The following is a 14182-nucleotide window of genomic DNA, read 5'->3' on the forward strand; positions in this document are numbered from 1 at the left end:
ACTGCCCTGTAGAACTAAGAGATTGAAAGGATTCTGACAGATCTTTGTTTTGGGTTTTTTTATTTGTTTATTTAGTTGAGGCACTCGAGATCTTCACCCTTCTCTGTGGCATGTGTGAACTTTAGTTATAGTATGTGGGATCCAGTTCCCTGACTAGGGATTGAACCTGGGCCCCCTGCTTTGAGAGCACAGAGTCTTAGCCACTGGACCACCACGGAAGTCCCTCTGAAAGATCTTTTTTAGGAAGCAGAGTTCAACAATAATTTTAAAAATTTAGGTTTGTGTTAGTGTTTTAATTCTTAATTTTGAGGCAGTGCTCTAGATTAGGTTTTTAAATCATCAGCAAGGTATACTGATCTGCCTTATCACCAAGCTTTGTTAGAGCCTCACCTATGTTTTGGATCTGCTGTCTGTAGAACTCCACCCAAAACTTTTAATATGAAACACCTGAGAGAGATTTTTTTGTGTATCTTTTTTCAGATTACTGTATCTTTTGAGGTTACTGCTTCAAGTAACCTCAAGCTTCAAGGGCTTCACAGTAATTCCTGATTTGGCCTCCAGCCAGGGCTTGGATTCCCAGAGCTAGAGAAGAACTCTGCCTCCCAAGCACTCAGATCCTTGGACGCCTCCTAACAGATGACAGACTCCTCTCCTGGGATGTTTTCACAACAGGGAGCAACCCAGCCAATTGGCTAGGGAGGTTGGTCATACTTTGCAGTCTATTTATAAAGTTTTATTTTTGTCTTAAAATGAGGCCTTGTGCATATGTATTTAATGTGTAAGAATGCGTAATCTTTAATTAATAACTGATGGAGCCTCATATGAAGGGTAATAGGTTTTTGCTTTTAAATCTAGCTTCAAAAGCTGCAATCTAGCTTCAAATGATGCATGTGAGCAAACATGCATCAGGACAGGCCATTACTTTGGCCTCTCCTACTTCACGTTTGTGGTAATTGGCTAGACCCATGTGTGCATTTGCTAAGTTAGTCATCTTCTTTATAATGTAAATTAGTACCACACCCAACATTTAAGAGGCATAAAAGAACTGCTTTTAAGTACTTTTCATTATAGATAACCACTAACATGCTCATTATAATTTTTTTCTCAGCAGCTTATTTATTAGCCTAGCAAGAAATCCATTTACCAACGTTGAATTAGCAATTGAAGAAATGCAATGAAAGGAAGTAATCAAGGCTATCGTGTTTTTTAGCTTGAACAGTTTCTCAGAGTTGAAAATACTTAGCGTGACATCAATAGTCAACTTAAAGCAAGACAAATGATCTCGAGAGGCTTTTCTTGACTCTTGATGTCAAAAGATGTTACCAGTACTAGTCAGCTGTTACCAGAGAAGTCAGTGATGAGTCTGAAGTGACTGAAGAGTTACCCGCGATGACTTCTCTGTGTGGGACAAATACAGGTTAAAATGCTTTCAAGGATGTGCTCATTATAATTCACTCTTAATTATTTATCACGTCTTTTCTTGAGAGGAATCAGAGACTTAAATTGTTGACAAGGCCAATCTTCAAATCTGAGTTCTTGGCATTCTTTGAAAAGAATGGTTTTTATTGGGTACTTATCTTTAGCCCAGGCTTCGGTTTTCCACCCAGTTTTTCATCTGCCATGTCCTGCTTGGCTGCTCTTTTAATTTATTACTCATGTAAAATATTTAAGAGCTAGTCTATGCTGATTTGCAGATGTCAGATTTTCTTCAGGCTGTTTATCTCCTTGTGAAGTGTCTGGGAAATCTGCTTTCTAGCTGTTCTGTTGAGTTAAAAGTGAAACAATCAGGAAGGAGACAGTCTCTCACATGACTTTCCTTCATGACAAGAAAACATTTCTGGGACAACCAGCCACAGTCACCCCAGTCTGGAGCCTTACAAGAAAGCATGCAGAGTCCTGACCCCTATCTCCTTCTCTCTCAACCCACAAGCTCACTGAGCCTTGGCTTCCTCTTATATATAGAACATTCCTTCTGAGAAGGGCTCCGTAGCTTAAAATTTTGCTCTTTGAACATTTCCTTTCCCAGAGTGAAAGGCCTGTTTAGAGACCATTTCTACAACATCTTACATTCAAGAGCAGAGGAACAAAGGATCACAGATATTTTTCAGTGTTGAAGCAATTTGAATCTAGGACTGAAGTCCAATCTTCTGATCACTATGAAGTCAGGGAGAACGAGCACCTCCCCTTTTCTTGTGCCCTGGAAAGTCTAGCCATACAGGTCCTCTAATACATCACTATAGCTCTCGGGGGATTGTATCCCCAGGCCTTTGCCTGCACGGGCTGGCCTCCTTCACACCTGTGAGGGATCTTCAAGACCTTTTCTTTTAAGACCCAGCTCGGCATCACCTCCCCATAAAATAGTCCTGTACACTGATCTCACCAAGCTGTGACTGCTGCTCCCCTCAGCTCTGCATACCGTGCACCCATTGTAAGGTCATCTTGCTTCACGCAGGTTCTTGACCCTGACTGGACCCTTCAGCCAGATGTCGGTTCCTCCAGTGCAGAGTGCCTTTCTGGATTACACCCAGCATAGTGCCTTGATAGCTATATATATTTGTAGCACAACTAAGTCTGTAGCACTGAGAGAATTCTAAACATTGGACCATTTTATCAGAGATAAACAGAATTAAGGCAGATTCCAGAAATTACAAACTTGGAGAAGTCAGTGCTAGCCAATTACTCTGAAACAGATGGAAGAGAAAGATTGTTTTAAATAAGATCAACTTATAGTAAAAGTCTTAAACAATTATGTATATCAATAAATAACACATAACCAGTCAAAATTAATGCAAAATGTAAATAGTAAAGTTTTTTTTTTTTTAAGCAGATGCTATTTCTTACTTTTAAGTAGAGAAAATATCTCATACTAGGCTTTCAAAATGCTGCCTGATGGTGAGCCTTCATTTTAACTCAGCTATGTGGCAGGAACTGTCAAGGCCTTTGAGAACTGTTCCTTTTGAAATAGTACCTCTGATCTGCTATTAAAGAAGCATTTTAGACTGACATTGGTGAAATAAATGTTTTTGTTTTCAGGAATTTCATAGGAATAAGAACAATGTATACTTTAAAAGGTAGAAGTAAGATAAACATAAGGTTATATTAATACATTAAGTAATTATGATCAAGGCTGATTAGAATTATTATACTACTTAAACCAATAAAACATTTAAGTAGGAATGTAATTTTATTACATTTGACCCTTGTACAACTTGGGGTTGGAAGCGCCAAGCGCCCCCAGGTTTTCAACTCTGCACAGTTGAAAACCCAAGTATAACTTACAGTTGACCCTTTATATAGGTGGTTCCTCCATATCAGAGGTTGGATATCTGCAGATACTACCAACCACGAATTATGCATATTTACTGTTGTATTCCTGTAGTATTTGCTGTTGAAAAATATCCAAATATAAGTGAACACTTACAGTTCAAATTCTTGTTGTTCAAGGGTCAACTGTACTTTCAGATAGAGACAGGACCTGCATCTAAGTTAACATGCATTCTAGTAGAGGTGGTTTTTAAGGAATATCAAAGAATGGTGAGCAAATCCATAGTTAGACAATGTGGCACTGATTCATATGTGGCATTTCATTCATGGAAATATAGAAATATTTCCATTAGCATATATTCCTTCCAAACTTCAACACAATTTGTCCATTCGAGTAAACATAAGTTTTGAAATTGTGTTTACTCTTCTTGCTTCTTGCAAGATGTGCAAAATGGAAGTTTACAACTAGGTCACTTCTAAACTACACCAAATTTTCAGTAAAAGAAAAGGTTGAATTAATGAGAAATTGACCATTTTAAAAGTTGAATGTGTATGGTGGGGGAGAGGTACTCAAAAACATAATTTACCGTTTCATTTACAAATGCAAGTCAATTTTAAATGATTTTTAATCCATATATATAGAGAGGTGGACATGTTAGGATATGGAATTTTAATTCCAAAAGAAAGTATTCAAAATTGCAAGGTCTGACTAGTGACTCAGCAAATCACAAAGTCTTTCCACATTGTCAGCATTTCTGTCACAGGATTCTTTGTTTTGCAGTTCTCAGGAGTGATCTCTGAGACTTGTGACAGCCTTAACCTAGCACGTTGACCTGAGACAATGTGAAATAAAAATGAAATATTCTCCAATCATGTGATGCTTGGACTAAAAAATAACACTTGCATTTTTTAGTTCTGAATTCAGTAGATGGCACAACGTGGGTCGAGTTTGAGAAAAATAGGTGAGGCGGAAGGAAAGGAAAGTGAAGTATTCTCCAGGAGAAGGAAAAATAACTGGAGGGTGGAGAGGGTAAAGATACAAAGAAGCTTTTATTTTGTCTCACAACTTGGTTTTGAAACCCTTGCTCTATCTTGAGTGTAGTTTATTTTGGAGAATATAACCTCTCCCCTGCTCAAATCTGGCTAATCTGGTTTTGCATATTCAATTTTTCATTTTACTAGAAAGAAGGGTTGATTTTAAGAGCCATGGTGGGCAGAAAACTTGCTGACCTGAGTCCTGTTGGGAAAATTAAGGAATTTATGGTGAGTCCACCCTCCCTCTGAGCACTTGGCGCTTCCAGATATTCTTTCCTTCCTTTCTTTTTTTAAAAGTTTCATTTCTTTTTCTTCATTGGGATGGTCCCAATTATTTTCAAACTTTCTGCAACTCTTTATCCTACTCATCTTCTCATTCTAGGTATACGACTTTATCTCTTAAGTCACAGATACAATGAAGCCCATTTATTTCCCTTTCCTATCCTTCCAGCCTGAATAACTTCACCCACCACTCCCTCTGCTCTTTCTGTCTCCCGAGGGAATTCGTTCTCTCCCTTATAAAAGGATTAGAGCCATAAAGAACTTAAAGAATCGCCCCTTGTTTCTGCCTCTGCCTCAAACTATAGTCATCCCTTGGTGTCTGTGGGGGATTGGTTCCAAGATCCTCCTAAGATGCACAAATCCATAGATGCTCAAGTCCCTTATCTAACATATAACCTAACACACATGCTTTAAATCATCTCTTGAATACTTATAATACCTCATGCAATGTAAATGCTGTGTAAATAGTTGCTGTGTGCAGCAAATTCAGTTTTGCTTTCTGTAACTTTGTGGAATTCTTTCCCAATATTTTCTATCCAAGTCTGATAGAATCCACACATGAGGAACTCACAAACATGGAGGGCCAACTGTTCTGCTTTATCTTCTTCCTTTTGACACCAAAATGTGTAGAAGATTTGTCTCTATTTTCTCTCTTTGACTTCCTGATCTCTCTTTGCAAATTGACTTCTATCACCACAACCCCTCAGAAAATATACTGGTTAGGATTGCTAATAACTTTATTACTGACAAATCCAGAACCTGTTTTTAGGCCTCATCTTCCTTGACTTCTTTGTAGCAGTAACACTATTGGTCATTTTTTCTTGATTTCTACAGTGTTACCTTTTCTTAGTTCTCTTCTTACCTGTTCTGTGGCTCCTTCTCAATTTCTCTCATTCTTTCTGTTTCCTCACCCAGGATTAATTTGGAATTGCTTATTCACATTCATGTTTTCTCCCTGAGATAGTCGTTTCATGCATTCCCACCCTATCAACAATTACCACTGTGCCATCAACTGCCAATATCAACACTATTTCTCCTACATTGCCTCTTCTTTTGCGCTCTGTTTAGGCATTAGTGACAGTAGCGTTGACCTCTATATGACTATAGACCATTTATACATGTTCCTGAACTTCTAGTTTTTTCCCAGCTGTAAAATGTTGCTATAAAATTAAATAATATAACATTTATTGTCATGTTCTAGGGATAACAAAGCTCAATGAATATTATTTTTTATTATTTATGCTTTGTTGAACAAGTTGAAGGTGAGAAACAATTTAGGTATCATCTAGTTATACAGCTATCTTTTTAAGCTTCTTGAGATAAGCATCTGTGTCTTATAATAATGTGCACAACTATGCATCTCTGCTTGGCACAGATGTGTTGTGGAGGAAGTTGAAATAGAAGATGTCAAAGAGGGGAAACACCATATCTGCTTACAGATGAACTAATATTGTGGAATAAATACAGAGTATGACTGCCTATGACAAACATGATGGTTAGCAAAAATGAGGAAGCAGAACTAGTCTCAAACTAAGCAATTCAAAATGCTGACTATTGTTCCATTTCAGTTCAGTTGCTCAGTCATATCTGATTCTTTGCGACCCTATGGGCTATAGCATGCCAGGCTTCCCTGTCCATCACTAGCTCCCAGAGCTTATTGATCCATTTAATTACCAGCATATTCCAAATAAGAAGACATTGCCTTGCATCTTGTGCTGGTGAATTAATGTTTTCTTTAAATTTATGCATTTAGAAGTATTAATAGGTAGTGAATTGTATATTGTTCATCATATAAATAGTACAGACTGAACTATGTTGAAGATATGCTTTTCTCAGTGATTTGTTATACTGAACCTCAAGCATTATAAAAATTAATTTATTCATTGATTTAACAAATCTCATTTGCATAGTGCTCTGTGACAGGCTTCCCTGGTGGCTCAGATGGTGCAGCGTCTGCCTGCAATGCAGGAGACCCAGGTTCGATCCCTGGGTCAGGAAGATCCCGTGGAGGAGGAAATGGCAACCCACTCCAGTATTCTTGCCTGGAAAATCCCATGGTCAGAGAAGCCTGATAGGTTACAGTCCATGGGGTCACAAAAAGTCGGACATGACTAAGCGACTTCACCTCACTGTGCCAGGCACAGATGTGTGATGGTATAGAATATTATAATTCACAGATGCTTGCCTCAAGAAGCTTAAAAGGATAGCTACATAATGAGATAGAACATGTGTCAGACATGTGCAATAGGTAAGAATGGAGATCATTTCACTCAAAACAATAAGCAGAACAACCCATGACTGGAGCTTGCCTTCCTTGGTCAAATGGCAGTAATAACTTAGGAAGGCTGTTGAGTTACCTATCCCAGATATCTCTCTCTCTGGATCAATATCTCAAGAGAGCCTATGGCTTCTGTGGAAACAATATAGAGACTCCTCAAAAAATTAAGAACAGTACTACCATATGGTCTGACTATTCTACTTCTGGATATTTATCCAAAGAATGTAAAAATGGTAATTTGAAAAAAATATATATACCACTATGTTCATCCCAGCATTCTTTATAATAACTGAGATATGGGAAAAACCTAAGTGCCCGAATTGTTGCTGTTTAGTCACTAAGTCACATTCAACTCTTTTGCAACCCCATGGACTGCAGCCCACCAGGTTCTTCTGTCCATGGGATTCCCCAGGCAAGAATACTGGAGTGGGTTTCCATTTCCTTCTCCAGGGGATCTTCCCCACCCACTGAGCCACCAGGAAAGCCCCAGGATAAAGATTAGTGGAATATGTATACAGTGGAATAACATTGGTCATAAAAAGAGAGAAATCTTGCCATTTTCAACAATATGGATGGAGTTGAAAGTTTCATGATAAATGAAACAAGTCAGAGAAAGAGGAATATCATAAGATTTGACTTATATGTGGAATATAACAAACAAACAAGATAAATGAATAAACCAAACCAGATAAACATGTAGATAATGAGAACAGAGTAATAGTTACTAGAGAAGAAGGGGCAGGAAAGAGGGCAAAAGGTGTAAAGGGGGATCAACTGTTTGGTGTTGGGTATAAGCTAGTTTTTTGCATGGTGAACACACTGTTTACAGAAGTAGAAATACAATGTTATACACGTGAAACTTACATAATGGCATAAGCCAATGGCATCTCAATTTAAAAAAATCTGTGGCTCAACTCAAGACTAGAATCTGCCATATTTTCTTCCTCCTTACCAGCAATACTTCTCTTTTCTGTGTCTTGTTCCCACAGGACTGACCTCTTTACCAAGTCATCCCCACCCCACACCTAATTGCACTGACTGAGTCTTGATCTAGGCGTGTCCCAGGGTCTCAGAAGCCTGGAGAGTTTTCAGGCCTGTTTTGATCTCAGGTCTCAAGTCAGTCTTTGAAGAGTTGAAGACATTGAATAGGATTAAAGTATTTGCTTGGGCAGTTGTCTTGATTAATGATAAAACTATTTGAAGGATAATCTGGATTTTAGATATTAGAGGCTGAAATGGTTATTATTTCTTTCATTCTTAAAAGGTTTAAGAATAAAATGGTATCTTCAAATGTTTGTTTAAATGAACCTATTAATTAGGTGTAATAAATTCAAGAAAAAAAACATGGAGAAAAATTAGTATTTTATTCTTCAACAGGTATTGAACCTTCTGGAATAGTTGAAACCTATTCTTACATAGAAATCTGATTTAAAAAGAGTCAGCACTCCTTGTATTCTGATCAGGACTTACTGTTGAACTGAACCTTGTCTTATGCGGGAAGAGCCAAAGTTTACTTCCTTCTCAGAGGAACTGATTACAGTGTTTCTATTTTGGTAAGATACATAAACACGTTTCAGTGAGAGCAAAAAAACCAAAGCATAGCATGGTTGGTGATTTAACAAAAATGGGGATGGCTGTGGTCAGGGGAAAAACAATTCAGATCTTTTTATTAGTACCACTTCCACTGACTCTCAAAGATACTGTTTTTAAAGTTGTCTGAAGAAGGAAAATCAGGCTGTTTTTGAATATTCACTCAATTTGAAGCTTATGGTAGAATCACAGCAAAAGTGACTGATAGAGAGTACTGACATAATAATTCAGTATTTGGCCAGACATCACCTTCCAGATAACATTCTCTGCCAAATTTGAAGTTTCTGTACTTTGGACTACACACAGTCACAGTCAATACTTTCACACATAAGAATAAAGAATGAGATGGCTTTTTTAAGTACCTTTCGTTGAAGTCTGAATGCTTAGTCTGTGAACATGATGTTGTATTTGCTGTCTGAGCTTCTTTTTGCCCCCTCATTTTAGGAAATTAATACACCAGTAAAACCACGGCAGCCCCGTTTTACTTCTCACTATCAAAATAGGTAAACCTCAGCTGTGAGACTGTGAGATATAGGGATATGGGGTGAGGCAACATTAGCAGCATAGGCTTTCCATGTTCACAAGTGTGTGACTATAACTAATATAACAATCTAAGTGCACTTCATTTGAAGAGATTTATTGGAAAATTATAGTTTGATGGTTCATTCATTCAACAAATATGAATTGACCACTTACTATGTTGACACGGCCTCTGACCTCACAAAGTTTGTAGTCTAATGGTAGAGACCATGAAGTAAACAGATATAACCAGGAAACACTTTGAAAAAGCTAAACAAATGTAATTTTAATTCCCATTATATCATGATACTATATAGCTCCCCACCAGGCATGTACGCAGATAGACCATACGATCCAAACTTGGGCTAAGGAGGTGTTGTTATAAGGGTGAATAAAAGCTGGGGGCTAAATAGTGTCAGACAAAAGCACAAATAAGTGCGAATCCCAGTAAGAGCATTCGAGGAACCGAAACAAGTTCAGTATGACTGAAGTGGGAAAGGAAGTGGTAAAAGATGAGGATGGAGAAGTTGGCAGAAGCTAGATTATGTAAGGCCAAGTAAGTACTGTTACCAGGCGTTTGGTGTATTTGAGGAATTGAAAGGAGAGCACTGTGATTGGAACCATCTAAGTGCTATAGTTAAAATTAGTTAATAGTTAAAATTAGCTAGTTAATAGTTAAAATTATAGTATAAATTAAAATTGTCAGTATAAGCAGTGACCACTTTGAATATTAGAATTCAATAAATTGATCCAGCTTGGGGAACTATGAAATCGCTAAGGATGTTCTTGTGATCTGCTTTGGATTAGTGTCTTGGGTGAGTAAAAAAAATGAAATGGAATTTAGGTGTTTGTTCAAGCTGTCTTCATGCTGAATTGGATATAGAGAAGTGACGGACTCCACATAGCAGCCGTCGGGTGGACATTCCCGAATATTCGAGGGCTTATTTGTAACGAGAGTAGGCTCAGTCTCTGGTTCCAAAAAGAGCAGGAGAAAGTCTGTGAAGCAGCTCTGAGTATTCTCCTCTCTGCCTTACTAGGGGCACCTTCTGTGGAGGCACAGGAATGAGCATTCATTTAAGAGGCTCTGAGTGTAACCCCTGCAAGAGCTGTTGGCCCCATGATGGAGTTGAAGGCAGAGTAAGACAGGCCTATGCAGCACTACACAAGGGAGTTATTATGTAACCCGTGTAGGTCAGAGGCATCCAGAGAGCTAGTCTGTAGTATGTACCTAAGGAAGAGTGCTATGGGTAAAAAAAAAAAAAGTCAGGATCCAAAAGTCAAGAAGGAATCTCAGGGTCCAGGAACAAGATGAAGAGGAGTTCACAGTGGTGAAGGGGTCTTGTTCAGTCACTGAGCCGTGTCTGACTGTGACCACACGGGCTGCTCTACAACAGACTTCCCTGTCCTTCACCATCACCTGGAACTTGCTCAAACTCATTAGATGGTTGGATGGCATCACCAACTCATTGGACAGGAGTCTGAGCAAATTCCGGGAGATGGTGAAGGACAGGGAAGCCTGGCATGCTAGAGCCCATGGGGTCACAAAGAGTTGGACATGACTTAGTGACCGAACAACAACAATGACATGTCCACTGTGTCGGTGATGCCATCCAGCCATCTCATCCTCTGTCACCCTCTTCTCCTCCTGCCATCAATCTTTCCCAGCATCAGGGTCTTTTCTAATGAGTCAGCTCTTCGCATCAGTGGCCAGAGTATTGGAGCTGGGGTCTAGGTCTGGACTTTTTGCCATGAGCAGAGTAATGATGCTTGGCTTCTCATTTACTGGGCATTGATTGTATCTGCATAAATCAGTCAGTCTCAGTTAAGACATAGGATCATGGTAGACATGTAAGAAAGTGAGAACACTGCCAACGCTGCTAATAGGATGGGCATCACCGATTAGAACTATCACCTGCAAGAGCAGTCATCAGGAAAATTCGTAGTAAACCAGAGAAGTGTCTGAGATCACACATCTGGAACTGCCGACATTGGGAACTAACAGAGCAACCAAGGAAAGTGACAGCTGAGAGCCCCAAGAGGAGACGGCCTCTGGAAGGGCCAGGCCGGGAGGCCACGTGGCTTGGCGCTCTCTGTCCAGCTTTCTCTGAAATTCCAGTGGAAGTCACTTTTGATAGAGAAGAGAGGGGTAGAGATGGAAGTAAATTGGGACAAAGAGACTGCCAGCTTGGACCAGCTGGTACACAGTGATAATGTATCCTGGGCTTCTGGCAGAGGGTAAGAGAAAAGATGGTTACCTAGGCCTTTGCTGACACCCGAGCAGAAAATGCATTTACGTAAAAGTCATTCCTTCTATTTAGGACCAAAAACAATTTGAAGGAATTTCTGGCAGAGTGGGATTTTTTTCTTTTTAATGCCTACCATATGAGTTATACTTAGCAATTTGAATTTAGATACAGGCAACCAATTTTTCTTCAATCTAGAGAACTTATGAGTTTGTTAAAATAGGGAACTAAATATCCCTGAGTCTTAAGTTTTAAAATGAGTTGAAACACAAATATATTAAGTAATCCTGCATGTGTCCTTTTGCTAGTTTTATTTCCTTAGAGTACATTGTTTATCTTTTTGGAAAAAGAATTAAAATACATAATGCTTAAGTAGTATTATAGTGATGTTATTAAATTGCTAGAATTAAATGAACTTAAGTTGGCTGAGATCTTTGATAAAATTTTAATAAGTAAAACCTTTAAGACAAATTATATTGAAAGTAAACAGGTGTGAGGAAGAGAAAAATATCTCTAGTTAGGTAAAAGTAGTAAATGAGAACAAAGCTTAGATCTGAGTTTCTAGGTAGGACAGAAATAAGTCATGTTAGATTCTATATTTCTCATGACCTAATATAATTATACTTTTGTATTCAAAGGGACATTTCATTTTCTCCAATACTCTGAGAAAAATTTGTCACAGAAATTATTACATAGGAGACATTTAATAACATGGTAGACAGTGCATTCAATTCACAGTTTGAGGAGATGCAGAAACAGTCTTCAGAAGGTTATTTCTTATCACAAACCTTTCTAAAATAGAAAGGAAAATGTTAAGCTGTGCTGTGAAAGTATGTCTGTGCTGTGTTCAGTTGATCGGTTGTGTCCGACTCTTTATGACCCCATGGTCTGCAGCCCACCAGGCTCCTCTCTGTCCACAGAATTTTCCAGGCAAGAATACCGTAGTGGGTTACCATTCCCTACTTCAGGGGTCCCCTCCCAATCCAGAGATGGAGCCCATGTCTTTTGTGTCTCCTGCATTGGCAGGCAGATTCTTTACTACTACTGCCACCTGGGGAGTCGCATATCTGTGTTAGAATAAGTTAGAAATGCATTTTTTAAAATGTGATCTGATTGCTGCAGTGATAAGCTGTTGAGAAGCTAGGGCGATGAGTTACCCCCTCAGGATTCAGATGAGCTTGTGAGACAAAGAGCAGAGAAGAGGGTTCAAAACCAAACCTACTCCAAAATTGCAAGATTCTGAGTTATAAATGGATAGGAGTTCCTCATATAGTCACCTCATAGCTAAGAAACAAGGTCAAAATTTTTTAGGCAAATTACAGAGCTTTTGCAAACTCCCACCCAGATGGAGGTTCCTACTTACATTTTCATAGAAGTGGATTATGGACAAAAAAAAAAAGGTTTGGGAAAAATTAATAGCAGTGGTCTTTGCACAGTAAATTGGCTCCTGATGTTATTTGAAAAGAGTATAAAGTACTCATTGACTATCTGAATAAAACCTACTTGAACTATCATTTTCCAGCCATCCTATTGACACAGCTGTCTTAACCTTCATGTGGCAAAGCGTGTGCTCACTAATACTCACTGCTCATCACCATTTTGCTTAGAGGATTACCTCACAAAGAAAAGAAACACATGGTGGTAAAAAACTGTGGTAAGGACTTTTGGACTTCCTTTCTATCTCAGAAGTAAAGAATCTGCCTGCCAATGCAGAAGACACAGGAGATGAAGGCTCAATCCCTGGATTAGGAAGATCCCCTGGAGAAGGACATGGCAACCCACTCTAGTATTCTTGCCTGGGAAATCTCATGGACAGAAGAGCCTGGTGGGCTGCAGTCCACAGGGTCCCAAAGAATCAGACACAACTTAGTGACTAAGCAACAACAAAGACTTTTTTATTTGATATTAATTGAGATATTAATAGCTATAGATTCACATGCAGTTGTAAGAGGCAATATAGAGAGACCCTGTTTATACATTTCCCAGTTTCCCTTTGTAGTAACATTTTGTATACTCTACTGTATCATCACAACCAGGATCAGGATAAAATCCACTGATTTTATTGAGATGTCCCCAGTTTTACTTGTATTCACTTGTGTGTGTGCATGTGTGTTTAGTTGTATACAATTTTATCACATGTAGGTTTTCCTGTATCTGTCACCGGTCATGATACTGGATAAGTACCTTTCCCGTTGCACTTTAATAACCATATCCCGTCTTGTCCCCTCTATACCTCTCACCCTATACCTCACCCCGGCAAACACTAATCCATTCTGCATTTCCAAAATTTCGTCATTTAAAAAATATTATGTAAATGGAATCATATATGATGTAACCTTTAGGATTGATGTTTTTCACTCAGCATGATTCTGTGAAGGTCCCTCTAAGTTGTTGCAGATATCAGTGAAAGTCAAAGTGTTAGTCACTCAGTCATGTCTCTTTGCAAACCCCTGGACTGTAGCCGGCCAGACTGCTCTGTCCATGGAATTCTCCAGGCAAGAACACTGGAGTGGGCAGCCATTCCTTTCTTCAGGGGATCTTCCTGACCCAGGGATAGAACCTGGGTCTCCTGCATTGCAGGCACACAGACTCTTTACTCTTTGAGCCACCAGGGAAGCCCCTTGCAAATATCAACAGTTCATTTATTTTTATTGTTCAGTAGTGTCCCATGGTAGGGATGCACCACTGTTCGTGTTGAAAGACATCTGGGTTGTTTTAACTTTTTGGCTATTACAAATAAAGCTGCAATGAAAATTCATGTACAGCATTTGGTGTGGGCATATGTTTTAATTTCTCTAGGATAAATGCCCAAGAATGTATTTGCTGGGTTGAATAGTATTCTTTGTTTAGTTATATAAGACACTGCCAGCTGTTTTACAGGGCAGCTATACCTTTTCACTCCCTACCAGCAATGTATGTGTGATCTACTTTCTGCCCATCCTCACTAGCATTTGGTTGTTACTAATTATTT

At 38.9% G+C, this 14182-nt stretch overlaps 1 pseudogene; it reads left to right on the forward strand.

The window, feature by feature from the left end:
• The first annotated feature begins 4470 nt into the window (after positions 1 to 4470).
• LOC110123076 (lysine-specific demethylase 3A-like) overlaps positions 4471 to 14182 on the forward strand; it is a 34947-nt pseudogene continuing 25235 nt past the window's right edge.

The sequence above is a fragment of the Odocoileus virginianus genome, chromosome 13 (assembly GCF_023699985.2).
Source record: "Odocoileus virginianus isolate 20LAN1187 ecotype Illinois chromosome 13, Ovbor_1.2, whole genome shotgun sequence".
Lineage (NCBI taxonomy): Eukaryota > Metazoa > Chordata > Mammalia > Artiodactyla > Cervidae > Odocoileus > Odocoileus virginianus.